Here is a 12,940-nt window from a genome sequence, read left to right as displayed (position 1 = left end):
CTATCAATATTAATCTACTCATCTTTCCACGGAGAAGGCAATGGCAACCCACTCCAGTGTTCTTGCCTGGAGAATCCCAGAGGCGGGGGAGCCTGGTGGGCTGCTGACCATGGGGTCGCGCAGGGTCGGACACGACTGAAGCGACTCAGCAGCAGCAGCAGCTTCCCACTTCAAGTCCAGTGCTTTTTCAAGCACCTACTGTGTGCAAGGTACAACACAGGGCTACAGAAGTGATGAGCGTCCACAAGCCACAGGGAGAGAAGACGCACGCAGGGACCATGGAGACACACGGACAGAAGAACCCAGAGGAGGGAGAGAGAAGGCTTTGGAGAAGCGGCACCCGAGCTTTGCACAAAGAGCTCGTGGATCGTCAGTGCCGGAGCTGGAGCCCACATCCCTGCTCCGTTGTCCACCTGCTCTCAGACTGCACTGTCCCTCCAACACGCAGTGTAACTGTTAGGTTGACTTAGGCTAAAAGGAACAGAAAACCCCAACTCACTTGGCTGAAGTGATGAGGAAGTATCTTCTCGCTCTAACAAGAAGTCCTGAGTCAGGACAGCTCCGAGGTGGGTGAGCTCCGCTCTTCGAGGATGTCATCAAGGACTCCTTTGCCACCTTTTGGCTCTGCTGCGCCCAGTGTCTGTAAGAAGTGTGCTCAGATCACTTCCTGGTTATGAGACAATGGCCCAGGCCCGGAGGTCACACCCAGGCATGACAGCATCCTGCTCTCTGACTTTCTTTCCTAAGATCAAGGAATCTTTCCTAGAAACACATGGACCCGAGCCCCACCAACTTTCCTAATGTCTCACTACCGAGTGAATCACCAACAATGGGGGTAGATTTCCCAGGAGTGGCTGAATTAAGAACAGGGTCACCTTCCTTGAGGGTTAGTTACTCAAATAAAATGAGGGTTCTACTTGCCAGGAACCAGGGGGCTGACTGCCAATTGTGACTGTGACACTTACTGACCACAATGACTGCGTGTTGGGTTCCTTATCTGGGGAACATCAGAAACAGAACAAATAAAGGTGGCAGGTCTTCAGCCAGGCACTGTCTTGGATCCACAGCAGCACCTAACAATTATGCCTGGGTCCGTGCCATGGGCCTGGCTCCGTGCCAGGCAGGGGGGATTGTGATGGGCTAGATAGACAGTCCTGTGCCCAGGAGGGGAACAGATAGGTGAACGGGCAGTTACCACGCAACACGACGAGCGCTATGGTGGTGAACGGGAGAGCCACGGATGCTGGGGAAGTGGCTCACTCTGCCCAAGACAGGAAGGGTGTAAGCAGAGAAGGCTTCCTGGAGGAAGCATAGTCCAAACCGTGACTTGAAGGAAAAGCAAGAGTTACCTAGGCAGGGAAATGTGGGCACTGAAGGCAGAGGGAAGAGCGTATGTAAAGGCCCTGAGGTGAATGACTGTGAGTATCCCCTAGGGCTGGCGGTATGTTTCACGAATAAGCACAAGATCTGGAGTCACCACTAAGCGGGAACAGGCAAGCTGCTAAGGCTTTCGTCGTAAAGTCGTGAAGTCGTTCAGTCGTGTCTGACTCTTCATGACCCCACGGACTGTAGCCCACCAGGCTCCTCCATCCATGGAATTTTCTAGGCAAGAGTACTGGAGTGGGTTGCCGCTAAGACTTTAGTGCCTCAACTATTTCAGGGGTAATTATATCAAAACTGATCTCACAGGGTGGGTGTGAGGCTCAAATAAGGTCTTGCCTTTATAACGATCACACCACAGTTTGATTGTATTGATCTGATTATGAGGCTTGGATGCTACAGTGAAGAGCTGACAGCAGAGGCGGGTGGGGCTGAGCTCCTCCCTGTTCAGCAGAGCCGGGTGGGGGGCTGGCCTTCTCCTCGGGACTCTCCGGGCAGGTGGCCTGGGCTTCCGCCACTGCATATGTGGCCATCAGCCACATGTGCCTGGGGAGACCTTGACTAGGGTGGGTCTGAGTTGAGATCTGCTGTAAGTTGAAGAGGATACGCTGGAGTTTGAAAAATTAATCCTTGCTCCCTGGCCACCATGTAAAAACGGCTCATTCAAATTTCTTTATGTTGATTCCATGCTGAAATGATCAGATTGGGAGTATATTGAGTCAGATAAAATGTGTTATTGAAATGAATGGCATGCATTTCTTTTTCCTTTTTAAAACGTGGCTACCAGAGAGGCTTCCCAGGTGGCGCTAGTGGTAAGCAACCCGTCTGCCAACGCAGGAGACTTAAGAGACACAGGTTCGATCCCTGGGTCGGGAAGATCCCCTGGAGGAGGGCGTGGAGACCCACTCCAATATTCTTGCCTGGAGAATCCCATAGACAGAGGAGCCTGGCGGGCTTCAGTTCAGAGGGTCACACAGAGTCAGACACGACTGAAGCAACTTAGCATGTAGCACTAGATGTTTGCCATCACATTTGAGGTTCAAGTATATTTCTACAATATCAGATGGTGCTGGGCTAGGCATGACATCCCACTGCAGATGGAAATAAACAGAAATACAGGCCCATTCAATGACCCCGCCCTGGTCTGTGGCTAAGAGGATGCAGCGGGGACAGGGATCCGGCACCAGCTCCGTGACCTTCGCTCATCGGCTCACCCTGCTCTCTGCACGAACCCCTCCTCTGACTCCAGGGAGCTCACTTAGTGTCGCTCATGTGGATACGCTCCTCACCCCACTCGGCTCTCCTGCTTTTGAAGCTCCATACTGTTTTCGGACAGACCTATCTCCTCCCAGGCTACCCGCCTCCTCTTTGCTTAAAGGGCCCCATTTCTTGAAACTGTTGACAAGTGGTGCTCCCGACAGAGCAGGAGGGAGGGCAGAGGTGTAGAAAGACCCGATGGCTATTGTGCGGGAAGGGAACCGAGCGCTGAAGTCACGTGGGCTCTGCAGTCAGCCCAGGGGTGGGAGGAGAGCGTGCGCGCTGGGTCTAACCCGACCATGGACCCGCGAGGGCCCTAAACAAGCACGAACGCCCGTGGGTCCGGGGCCCCTTGATGGCTGCTACCGCATCACCACTATCTGTTTGGGGACATCTCAAGCGGCAAGTCTCAGATGCCGGGGACTCAACCCACCTGAGCTGTCTCATCACCTGTCACGAATTCAGCAGACCCCTTGGTCTCCTCTGAGATAACTGTGCATTTCCAAAGGGGCTCTCCTCCTGGGGACATTCTCTCCCCACCCCTTCTACCCCCACTTCCCTCACCCCCTTCCACCCCCCACAAGCCCCCTACCACTACAGGGCAGGATGGAAGTGCAGGAGAGTTGACCAATCCTGCAGTGGTGATGCTCAACCGGCTTCCTGAGACCACCCTCAGGCATGGTCCCCAGTGCCTCGGGGGGTCCCCAGGAGGGCCAAGGCTCCACTGCCCGCAGCAGCGATCTGTACGCGCCCAGCTTTCATCAATATCCTCTTTTCGCACTCAGCTTCCTCATCATCCCCTTATTCCAAACCCTCACCGCGAGATCTGCTCTGGGAACAACGCAAACTAAGTTGTCATCTTTCCCCCGAAACTGCCCCTCACTCCTGGATTGTCCTGCCCTCCTCAGAGACGCTGCGGCATCTGGAAAACAGAAAGTCAACTTGGATTTCTGTCCCCATCTCCCCCGCCACATTCCAACCATCTCTAAGTGCTGCCCACCCTACCTCCTAAATGTTTCTCAACTCCATCCACTTTTCCGGATCACTTTGGCGCTGCTTCTGGGTCACCTCCCCATCGTCTCTGTAGCCTTCTGCATCCCTGCGGCAAGCCCCAAATCCATCCAGATCTGCCAAGCCCAGGCCCAAGTATCCAAACACCTGGACAACACCCCCCGACAGGGCCTCTCATGGCTGGCATCTCCCAACCTCCTCCAGGGCACCTGTGTCTATGGCTGGGTGCCCGCCCACCAGCCACACACCTATAAAGCAGGAAGTCCTCCCCAGGCGATTTCTTTCCGCATCATCCCGATTCTGCCTTGCGAAGTTCTTACACATCAACCCTCTCCTTTCTTTTTTCCTGTCCCTGCCTTGCTTCAGGCGGCAGGAATGCTATGATCCTCTCCTAACTGTTCTGCCCTCCTCCTGTCTTGCCCTCTCTCATCCTTTCTCTTTGCTGTTGTTACAGGGATTGTCCTACGACACCATCGGATCATGCCGGCATCCTGGTCCACTCCTCACTGCTCCCCACGTCCCACAGGGTAAACTCTGTCTTTGACATGAAAGACCCCTTACAGTTTGGTTCCAAAAACCTCAACTCCCACATCTGTCCCCCAAATCCATGACTGCAACCGCCCCAGCCCATTTATGCTCTTTATTGCTAGGGCTCCACGGCTGTTAGGGCTGGACCTAGAGGTGGTATCTCCCTTGAAAGCCCCATCAGCTTGGTAGGAAGCCCCCACTCCCCTCTCCTCCACCCCAGAGAATGCCACCGACCACCAGCCACCTGCACATTCACCCCAGAAACCAAGCAAAACCAGATGTCCAATACAGAATGCCCATTGTTAGCATAATAAGAGATGGGCCTCCAAGTCATTCATCTACTTTTGTCCTCCCATTCCTTCATTAAATAAAATCCTGGTAGCAGGACAGAATGGGAATTAGATCTGAGGGGAAAATGTCTGGAGCATGAGGAATTAGAAAGGGAGGCTGGGGAATGGGAGCTGGTTTGGGTGGCACTTTGTGAGGAGGGCAGTGAGCAAGCACTGTGGGCATGCAAGGCGGAGGGTGTGCAAGGCAGATGGGGTGTGCAAGGCGGAGGGTGTGCAAGGCAGATGGGGTGTGCCAGGAGGAGGGTGTGCAAGGCAAATGGGCTTTGCAAAGTGGAAGAATATGCAAGGCGGAGGGTGTGCAAGGCAGATGGGGTGTGCAAGGCGGAGGGTGTGCAAGGCAGATGGGGTATGCAAGGTGGAAGAATATGCAAGGCGGATGGGATATGTGAGGCGGTAGGGTGTGTGGAGAGGATGTGCAAGATGGAAGAATGTGCATGGTGGAGATTGTACAAGGTAGATAGGGTGTGCGAGGTGGAGGGCGTGCAGGAACAGGAAGCGTGAGGCCACAGGGGACCAGCTGCAGCTCTCAGGACCTACAGCTTTGCAGAAGCGTGGATCTCGGGTCCCCCCAGGTCCTGGGCTACAGATAGAACAGGCTACAGGTAGTGAAGGAGGGGAACGACCGAGGGTCCTGAGGGGTATCTGGGTAAGTGAGGCTTCAGCTACAGAGTGGGATAAACGATGCTGAAAGGCAAGCAGACTCAGAGAGCAGCATCTCCATTTTCCAGGCACTTCATGAAGACTGGAGTTGAAAACTCACCTGCAACCACCAGCTAATAAAGGCAGCGCAAGGACTTTCCTGTCACCTGTCCAGTGTGGGCCTCCCTGCTCTGTCTCTAGAGGCTAACGCTGCAGGGTTAGGAACTGTGCAGATATGAGGGAACCTTCAAGGAGCAGTCTTTTTCTAAATTAATTTTGTGGATGCAGCTTGTGACCCCACAATATAAATACATACAGTAATACTTTTAAAGATGATCTTCAAAGGGCACACGTACGGTGATACCCAGCAATTACAACTGTGAAGTCATGCTTTCCAGAAATGATGACTAAATTGGGTCGCATTTCTTTATTTTTTATTGAATCCACCAGGTGACTGCTATAAACATCTAAACTAGCTCTGAGGTCATTTTCAGATAATGTGCCTTTCCAAGACAGTACTTTCTGTTCAAAACAAAATAATTGATAGAGCATCCTATAAAATGAAAGGTTTTATATGGACCTTTCCTGGGACATAATTTTAGGGAGAAAAATCCTTGCCTATAACATGCCAGGCCTGTACCTAGCCCTGAGGTCATGCGGGGTCCCAGCTTCAGGAAGCTCATGGTACAGAAGACAAGCAGTGAGAAATGGAAAGAAGTCAAGGGAGATTATAGGAATGTATAAAAGTGTCTTAATCCAGTGCTTCTCAAACTTTAATTGCACATGAATCACTTGGTAAAATACAGATTCTCCAGGCTTCTATGGTGCGCCAGTGTTAAGAATTCACCTTGAAATACAGGAGACATAGGATCGATCCCTAGTCAGAGAACTAAGAACCCACATGACTCAGGGTAATGAAGCCCGTGTGCCACAGCTAGACAGAGTCCGTGCACCTCAATGAACGATCTTGCAACAAAGATCTCACATGCTGTCACTGAGACCCAAGGCAGCCAAATAAACAAATAAAAATTTAAAAATGAGTTAGACTTTAAAAACAAAAATACAGATTCTCAGTGAGTAGGACTGGGGTCGATTCCAAGATTTTGCATTTTTAACCAGCTCCCCACATGATGTTGATGCTGCCGGTCCGTGGACCACACTTTGAGTAGCTGAATGGCTGCTTGTGATTTGGGATATAATTCCCTATAACAGCATCATATTTCCAAAAGGGTAGCGTCTCAAACATAATACATGGGTTGATAGCATCACCGACTCAAAGGACATGAATCTGAGCAAACTCTAGGAGATAGCAGAGGACAGAGGAGCCTGGTGTACTACAGTCCACGGGGTCACAGAGCATCAGACATGACTTAGTGCCTGAACAGTAACAACAACAACGAAAATCAAAAGCTCTGAAAGGCTTGGAGGGATGACATGATGAGGCTCAAGCTGCTGTTCCTGAGGTGTACCGACTGTGTGCTAGGAGAGGAAACAGACACGTTTCCATCCTGCAGGCGTGAGCAGCTGAATGGAGGGAGACAAGTAAAAATCAAAGACTCCTCATACATACAAATGTAAACGCGCATCTGGGACAAAGCTTGTGAGAGTCTGTAAGGGGGAGCATGACCTGGCTGGGGAGGTTGGGGATGGGGAAAGGAGAGAAGAGCAAAGGCCTGGCGGAGGACCAAGGGGACCCGGATGAGGCTGGGCAGAGGGATGAGGCCATGCAGGACTTCGAGAAGTTTCACGTCCATGCTAAGAGTGTGAGGGGCTCCTGAAGTGTGTTACCCAGGAGAAAGAATATAATCAGATTTGCATTGTGAAAACCCAAAGCTGGCTCTGGCTGCAGCGGAGGATGGGCTGGAGGGGCCAGAGCGTGTCCCTCCCCTGGGAGGCACAGGGCCTGACAGAGACCGTGTTTAGTCTCTCTCTGGCTGGCAGAAAACTCTCAAGCTACGGACGGCCGCTTTCTGCCCCATGGATGCTGGAAGCAGGACGGTCGGTCTGCTCAGACACATGGGAATGAATCGGACACCCAGGAAGTAACTGGGGGAGAGAGGTCTTGCGAGGAGGACGGGGGAGCTGGGCCTCTGTTGTACTCCGGCTTCTGGTTCCAGCCCTTCCTGAAGGTTCCTCTGCAACTTTGCCCCTATTTCTTGGACTGCCTCTGTATCTTTATGAAGAGTTCCTTGGTTGAGGAGGTTTCTGTTCCTTGCAGCCCTGAGAGTCCTCGAGAGCTCAGCAGCACACTTGCCCGGAGGCTTTCACAAGCGCAAGAGCACCACCCAGCTTGTAGCAGCATCCCAGGATTAGAGTCTCCGACACCCCATAATTTGAGCCAGTGGCACTGTGAAGTCACTAAGCTCTGAAGAATCCATGCAGGTTCCTGAGCTCCGGCAGGGACGCACGAGGTGGTTCCCACCCACTGCGCTGCGGGGGTGGGAGTTACAGTCAAGCCAGGAGTGGGAAGATGGGGGCAGTGGGCGGCCAAGGGACCACGTGGTAGAAATGCCTGGACGTGGTCCCGGTGGAAGCAGAGCCAGGCTTTGAAGGTCCACCTCCGGCCCTGTCCAGCCAGCCCCGTTCAAAGCTGTTTACGGTTTCTCCTCACATCGCAGGCTTGGGTTTGATTTACAAGGGACGGGGAGGAACTGTGAATCTTTTCAAAAGGAATAACAAACTTGCAGGAAGCTTCGAGGTCCAGGAACCACTCGTTACAGTGTTCTGCTCTCTTTGGTGATGGGGAGGAGATTCAGGATCTGAAAGATCCCCCTTGAAAAGAAAATGTCTTGAAGGAATGTCAAACCTACCTTTGAAAGCTACCAAGATGATGTCTTGTTAATCAGGAAATTCATTTCTTTATCTCGAACACGGGGTAATTCTCCTCTTGACATGACGTCTTGAGGATTAAATACGGACATTCGGGGTAGCCTAATGTACGCTGTGGGCTTCCCACATGGTGTGAGTGGTAAAGAACCCGCCTGCCAATGCAGGAGACATGAGACGCATGTTTGATCCCTGGGTTGGGAAGATCCCCTGGAGAAGGACATGGCAACCCACTCCAGTACTCTTGCCTGGAAAATCCCAGGGACAGAGGAGCCTGGCGGGCTGCAGTCGCAAAGAATTGGCCATGACTCACGCCACTTAGCACATAGCACAACAAAGGATGCTGTGAAGATAAATGCTGGTAAACACAGTGATTCTTTTCTTTTTTGTCTCACACAAAGAAAATTGCGGTTTTAATGGTTATGCACATATTTTAAGGCATATTAGAAAAAAAAGTACCTCAAGCCCATAGTTTCACGACCAGCATTGCTCAGGATGAGGCTTAGTTTGAAAAATGAGTTGAGGATAAACAAGGTCCTGTTGTAAAGCACAGGCAACTGTAATCAGAATCCTGTGATAAACCACAAGGGAAAGGAATATGAAGAGGAATATATATGCATAACTGAGTCACTTTGCATATATATGCAAAAATTAACACGATATTGTAAATCAAGTATTCTGCTGCTGCTAAGTCGCTCAGTTGTGTCCGACTCTTTGTGACCCCCAAGAACTGTAGCCTACAAGGCTCCCAGGCTCCTCTGTCCGTGGGATTCTCCAGGCAAGAATAACTGGAGTGAGTTGCCATGCCCTCCTTCAGGGGATTTTCCCGACCCAGGGATTGAACCCGTGTCTCTTACATCTCCTGCATTGGCAGGTGGATTCTTTACCACTAGCGCCACCAACGATACTCCGACAAAATTTTTAAAGTTACTGGAAAATTTCATCGGGCAGCTTATAAGTTTGCAACGTAACTTTCTAAAATAAAAAATACTATATGTTTGCAGAAAAAAAGTGAGTGGACTTATAAAGTATTGGGTTGGCCAAAGATGTTCTGTAACATCTTAAGGAAAAACTCAAAGGCACATTTTGGCCAGAGCAATAACTGAATGAACAATAGTGCAGTTAGTATACTAGTAAGGCCAAGGTCGTAAAATTCAAGAACGCCGAGATGAAGGGAAGGCAAGCATCTGGCCCAGAACGTCATATAGACCAGGAGCCCCATCGTGACAGCCACCATGTCACAAGTACCTATGCCATCGCTAATCCTTCTAACTGGCAGGTAGGAATTATCCTTCCTATTTTAGAGTTGATAACAGGAGGCTTGGAGAAATGAGAATACTTGCCAAATGCAAACAACTAGAGAGCACGGAGGTTGGGATATTTAAACGTAGGTCTGCTTACCTTCGCACAGAGTCAGACACAACTGAAGCGACTTAGCAGGAGCAGCAGCAGCTGCTTACATTTCAGCTCCCAATTTCCCTAACTGCAACACATCACCCTTAACAATACATCATTTTCTCTCTTCTCTAGAAAACACAAGTATCTTTGAGAAGAGACCTCATAAAGCCCCCAGGTTTGGGGCCTAGTCTATTTTACCCTAACTGATATACTTACACTACATATCTGTTTCCATTTGTGCTTGGGCAACTGAGAGTTGGACCATAAAGAAGGCTGAGCACAAAGAAGAATGGATGCTTTCGAACTGAAGCACTGGAGAAGACTCTTGAGAGTCCCTTGGACTGCAAGGAGATCCAACCAGTTCATCCTAAAGGAAATCAGCCCTGAATATTCACTGGAAGGACTGATGCTGAAGGTGACGCTCCAATACTTTGGCCACAAGTTGTGAAGAGCCAAGTCATTGGAAAAGATCCTGATGCTGGGAAACTTTGAGGGCAAGAGGAGAAGGTGGTGACAAAGGATGAGGTGCTTGGATGGTATCACCGACTCAAGGGACATGAGTTTGAGCAAACTTAGGGAGATAGTGAAGGACAGGGAAGCCTGGCATGCCGCAGTCCATGGGGTCCAAAGATTCGGACACTGAGTGACCGAACAACAAAAACAAATTTCTACTGAACCAACAAACTTTAAGACCAGCCCTTCCTTCCATGTGACTGACCTACTGCCCCACCGTTAGCAGGCCCGGGGGCCTAGCCTGGGTCAGCTCCGCCTGGGGCAGCGTGTGACGGCCGTCTTTCCTCACTACTGGGTGGGAAGAGCTCAGGCCCGAGTGAGCACTAGGGAAGGGGACGGAGGCCTTGCGTTCTGGTCTCATTGTGCTCACTTGGGGGCCCCGGGGGTCCAGGTGCGTTGCTGGAGTCACAGTTGTAGAACGACACTCTTCTCAGCGTCCTCTGCGCACTTATGTTCTCTCTGGGGGTGTGCAGGGCATGAGCGGGTCTTCCTGGGCTACACGCCACAGGAATGACACCCTCTACCAACATCTGCAATTTCCCAAAAGTTCCCCAAATGGCACCAGAGACATTCCTGCCCTTCTCCCTAAACGCAGCCACTCTGGAGGCACAGGCTTCCTGACTGTCTCTCCTCCAGTTACGTGGGTTCTCACTATTCTCGCTCCCTTAGTGGCCATTTTGCACAAAGGGGTGCATATGTATTTAAATTATCGTCATAATACCATTCCATGCAAATAGTTAACTTCTGTTTCAGCCAAACAACAAGCTGTTACACATCCTGGACCACTGAGCTCCCTGAGAATTTCCCACAATCCATCTACTGCTGCCCAGGGTCCCATTAGGGTCCTGGCTGATGTGGATGGAGCCCTGTGCCCCCAGCACTGTTTTAAGATCATTGTACGCATTAGCTGACTTCTTCTTGAGGTACTATCGCCTCCCATGAAGAAACCGAGTCTCAGAAGGGTTGAATGACCGGATTATGAGTGCAGAGCTGTGCCCGTCACCACCGGGCTGGTCTATGGCAAGAGTGCATCTCCTGAATCTGGAAGGATCACAGGTTTATCTGAGAGTAAAGAGATCTGGGCTGCAGTTACACAGAGTGGAGTGACCTTGGACAGTTTACTCCACCTCGCTGAAACTTCCTCATCTGTGCAAGGGGGACAAGGCCTGTTCTGCTCACTCAGAGGGTTCCTGTGAAGGACAGAAGAGGTAACTGACGGGAAAATACTGTTTTTGGCAAATGCATGCATGAAGAGACTGGGACAGGTGGATGAGTCCAAGGCAGTCATGCCTTCAGGTCGCATTAGGATCTTCGGAACAGATACATTTTCTTCGGTGGGCTCCTGCCCAAAGCCCAGTGTTTGAGGAACGGCTGTGAGGAGCACTGGGAATGCACCATGAGATCTGAAGCGGGACACTTCCCGTCTCTGGGCTTTGCCCTCCTCCACCTGAAAGTGAGGGCATCTCAGAGGTGGTCCCCTCCTATCCCAGTGTTTTACGATGTTGACCCTGTTTTTGGGTTAAAATACTCGTAAAACAGGGAATGGCTTATATTAGGAATTCTTCTTGCTGGTGGGAGCAAAACACTAGCAATGTGCCTGACAGATATTAATGGTGTGTACACATGCAACACATAAACAGCCTTTAAAATGGCATTTCTGCCTCCCAAACATCAGCATTCCGCTAGGGGATCTTGAGCCTGGATGTTCCTTCTCATCGGAAACTAAGGACCTCGCCTTTGTCCCATGAGCCCAGACTCCAACCTTCCCCTTCCAGAGTACATTTTCTTGTCTAAGCTCTCTTGAACTTGAAACTAGTTTAGGAGGAAACAGCAACCTTGAAGTCGGGCAAGACTCTCTGAATGCTTCCTTGTCTGGGAAACGGACATGGTAAGAGCCCTCTTACAGGGTGGCAGTGAGGATTAAATGAAACAAAACAAGTTAAGTCCTTGGGCATATATTAGGCATTCAATAAACAGTAGCTCTTATTACTGAGGGCTGGGACTGTATTAGTCAGCCTAGGCTAAGTTATGCTGCAAAAAACAAACACACCCGAATCTCAGAGGTATAACAAAGCAAAAGTTAATTTCCTCCTCATGCTAAATGGTCAGTCCTGGTCAGCAGGGGATTCTGTTCCATGTGGTGACTCCGGGAGGCAGGATGAAGGGGCTCTGTCATCTGATACACAGCTGATGAACACCACAAAGGATCTTCAGTAGCCAATGAAATGCTATGGATTTGACCACCCGGAACTAGGTACTGGCCCTGATTGGCTGCCAGGGGCTGGGCAATGTAGGGGAGTACACGGAATATTAGATGACACAGAGTCAAACTTTATGCAATACAGAGCCAAATTTTGTTGACCTTTACTCCTCCCACAGTGCTTAGCATAATGTTATTAGAGAAATACACAAGTCAAAAAGAAGCCCTCTCTGATGATGTAATAATTTTCTAACTGAAAGAATGTTCTCTCTTTTTCTTTCCATTTTAATCAGATGTTTGTTACTCTCATCATGCACTTTAACACTGAGACCAGTATTTCAGAAGTTTTATAAATAATGCTCATTGTGAGGAAGTTGGCCAATACCCTTTGAATTAAGAGAAAGTCCCAGGTCATGTTTATGCCATGAGTTTACACTTGGGGTGAGGAAGAAAAAGAAGGGGGAATGAGACTGATAAGGAAAAGATAACAAGTTACTGGCATTTCTTAATATTTCCAACCCTCCTCAGGAACCTTAAGTCACTCTGGGGGGTAGGTAGGTGGTTCCTGGCATGGAGTCAGTGTAAGGAGGCAGTATGGCTTGCCTCCTTGGACCTCCAACAAGTCAAGGGCAGATCAACGTTCCTCCCAAACCTAGACAGTGTATTAAAAAGCAGAGACATCACTTTGCTGACAAAGGTCCATTTAGTCAAAGCTATGGTTTTTCTAGTAGTCATGTATGGATGCAAGAGTTGGACCAGAAAGAAGGCTGAGTGTTGAAGAATTGATGCTTTAGAACTGTGGTGCTGGAGAAGGCTCTGAGAGTCTCTTGGACTGCAA

The 12,940-nt window shown here is 50.1% G+C and overlaps 1 protein-coding gene across 2 annotated transcripts in view; it reads right to left on the bottom strand.

The window, feature by feature from the left end:
- HRH1 (histamine receptor H1) overlaps positions 1-8,612 on the bottom strand; it is a 57,182-nt gene extending 48,570 nt beyond the window's left edge. The window contains exons 1-2 of one of the 2 annotated variants that reach the window (XM_010862432.1): positions 8,451-8,612; positions 500-640 (exon numbers count right to left, since the gene is read on the bottom strand). The gene's annotated coding sequence lies outside the window, so the exon portion shown is untranslated. Of the gene's footprint in view, positions 1-499; positions 2,129-8,450 lie in introns of those variants that run through there. The other variant, XM_010862431.1, reaches the window with a different exon arrangement.
- Between the last annotated feature and the right edge of the window lie 4,328 nt (positions 8,613-12,940).

The sequence above is a fragment of the Bison bison genome, unplaced genomic scaffold, assembly GCF_000754665.1.
Source record: "Bison bison bison isolate TAMUID 2011002044 unplaced genomic scaffold, Bison_UMD1.0 scf7180017864482, whole genome shotgun sequence".
NCBI lineage: Eukaryota > Metazoa > Chordata > Mammalia > Artiodactyla > Bovidae > Bison > Bison bison.
Note: the sequence above shows the minus strand (reverse complement) of the source record. Positions and strands in the feature narration are given on the sequence as shown.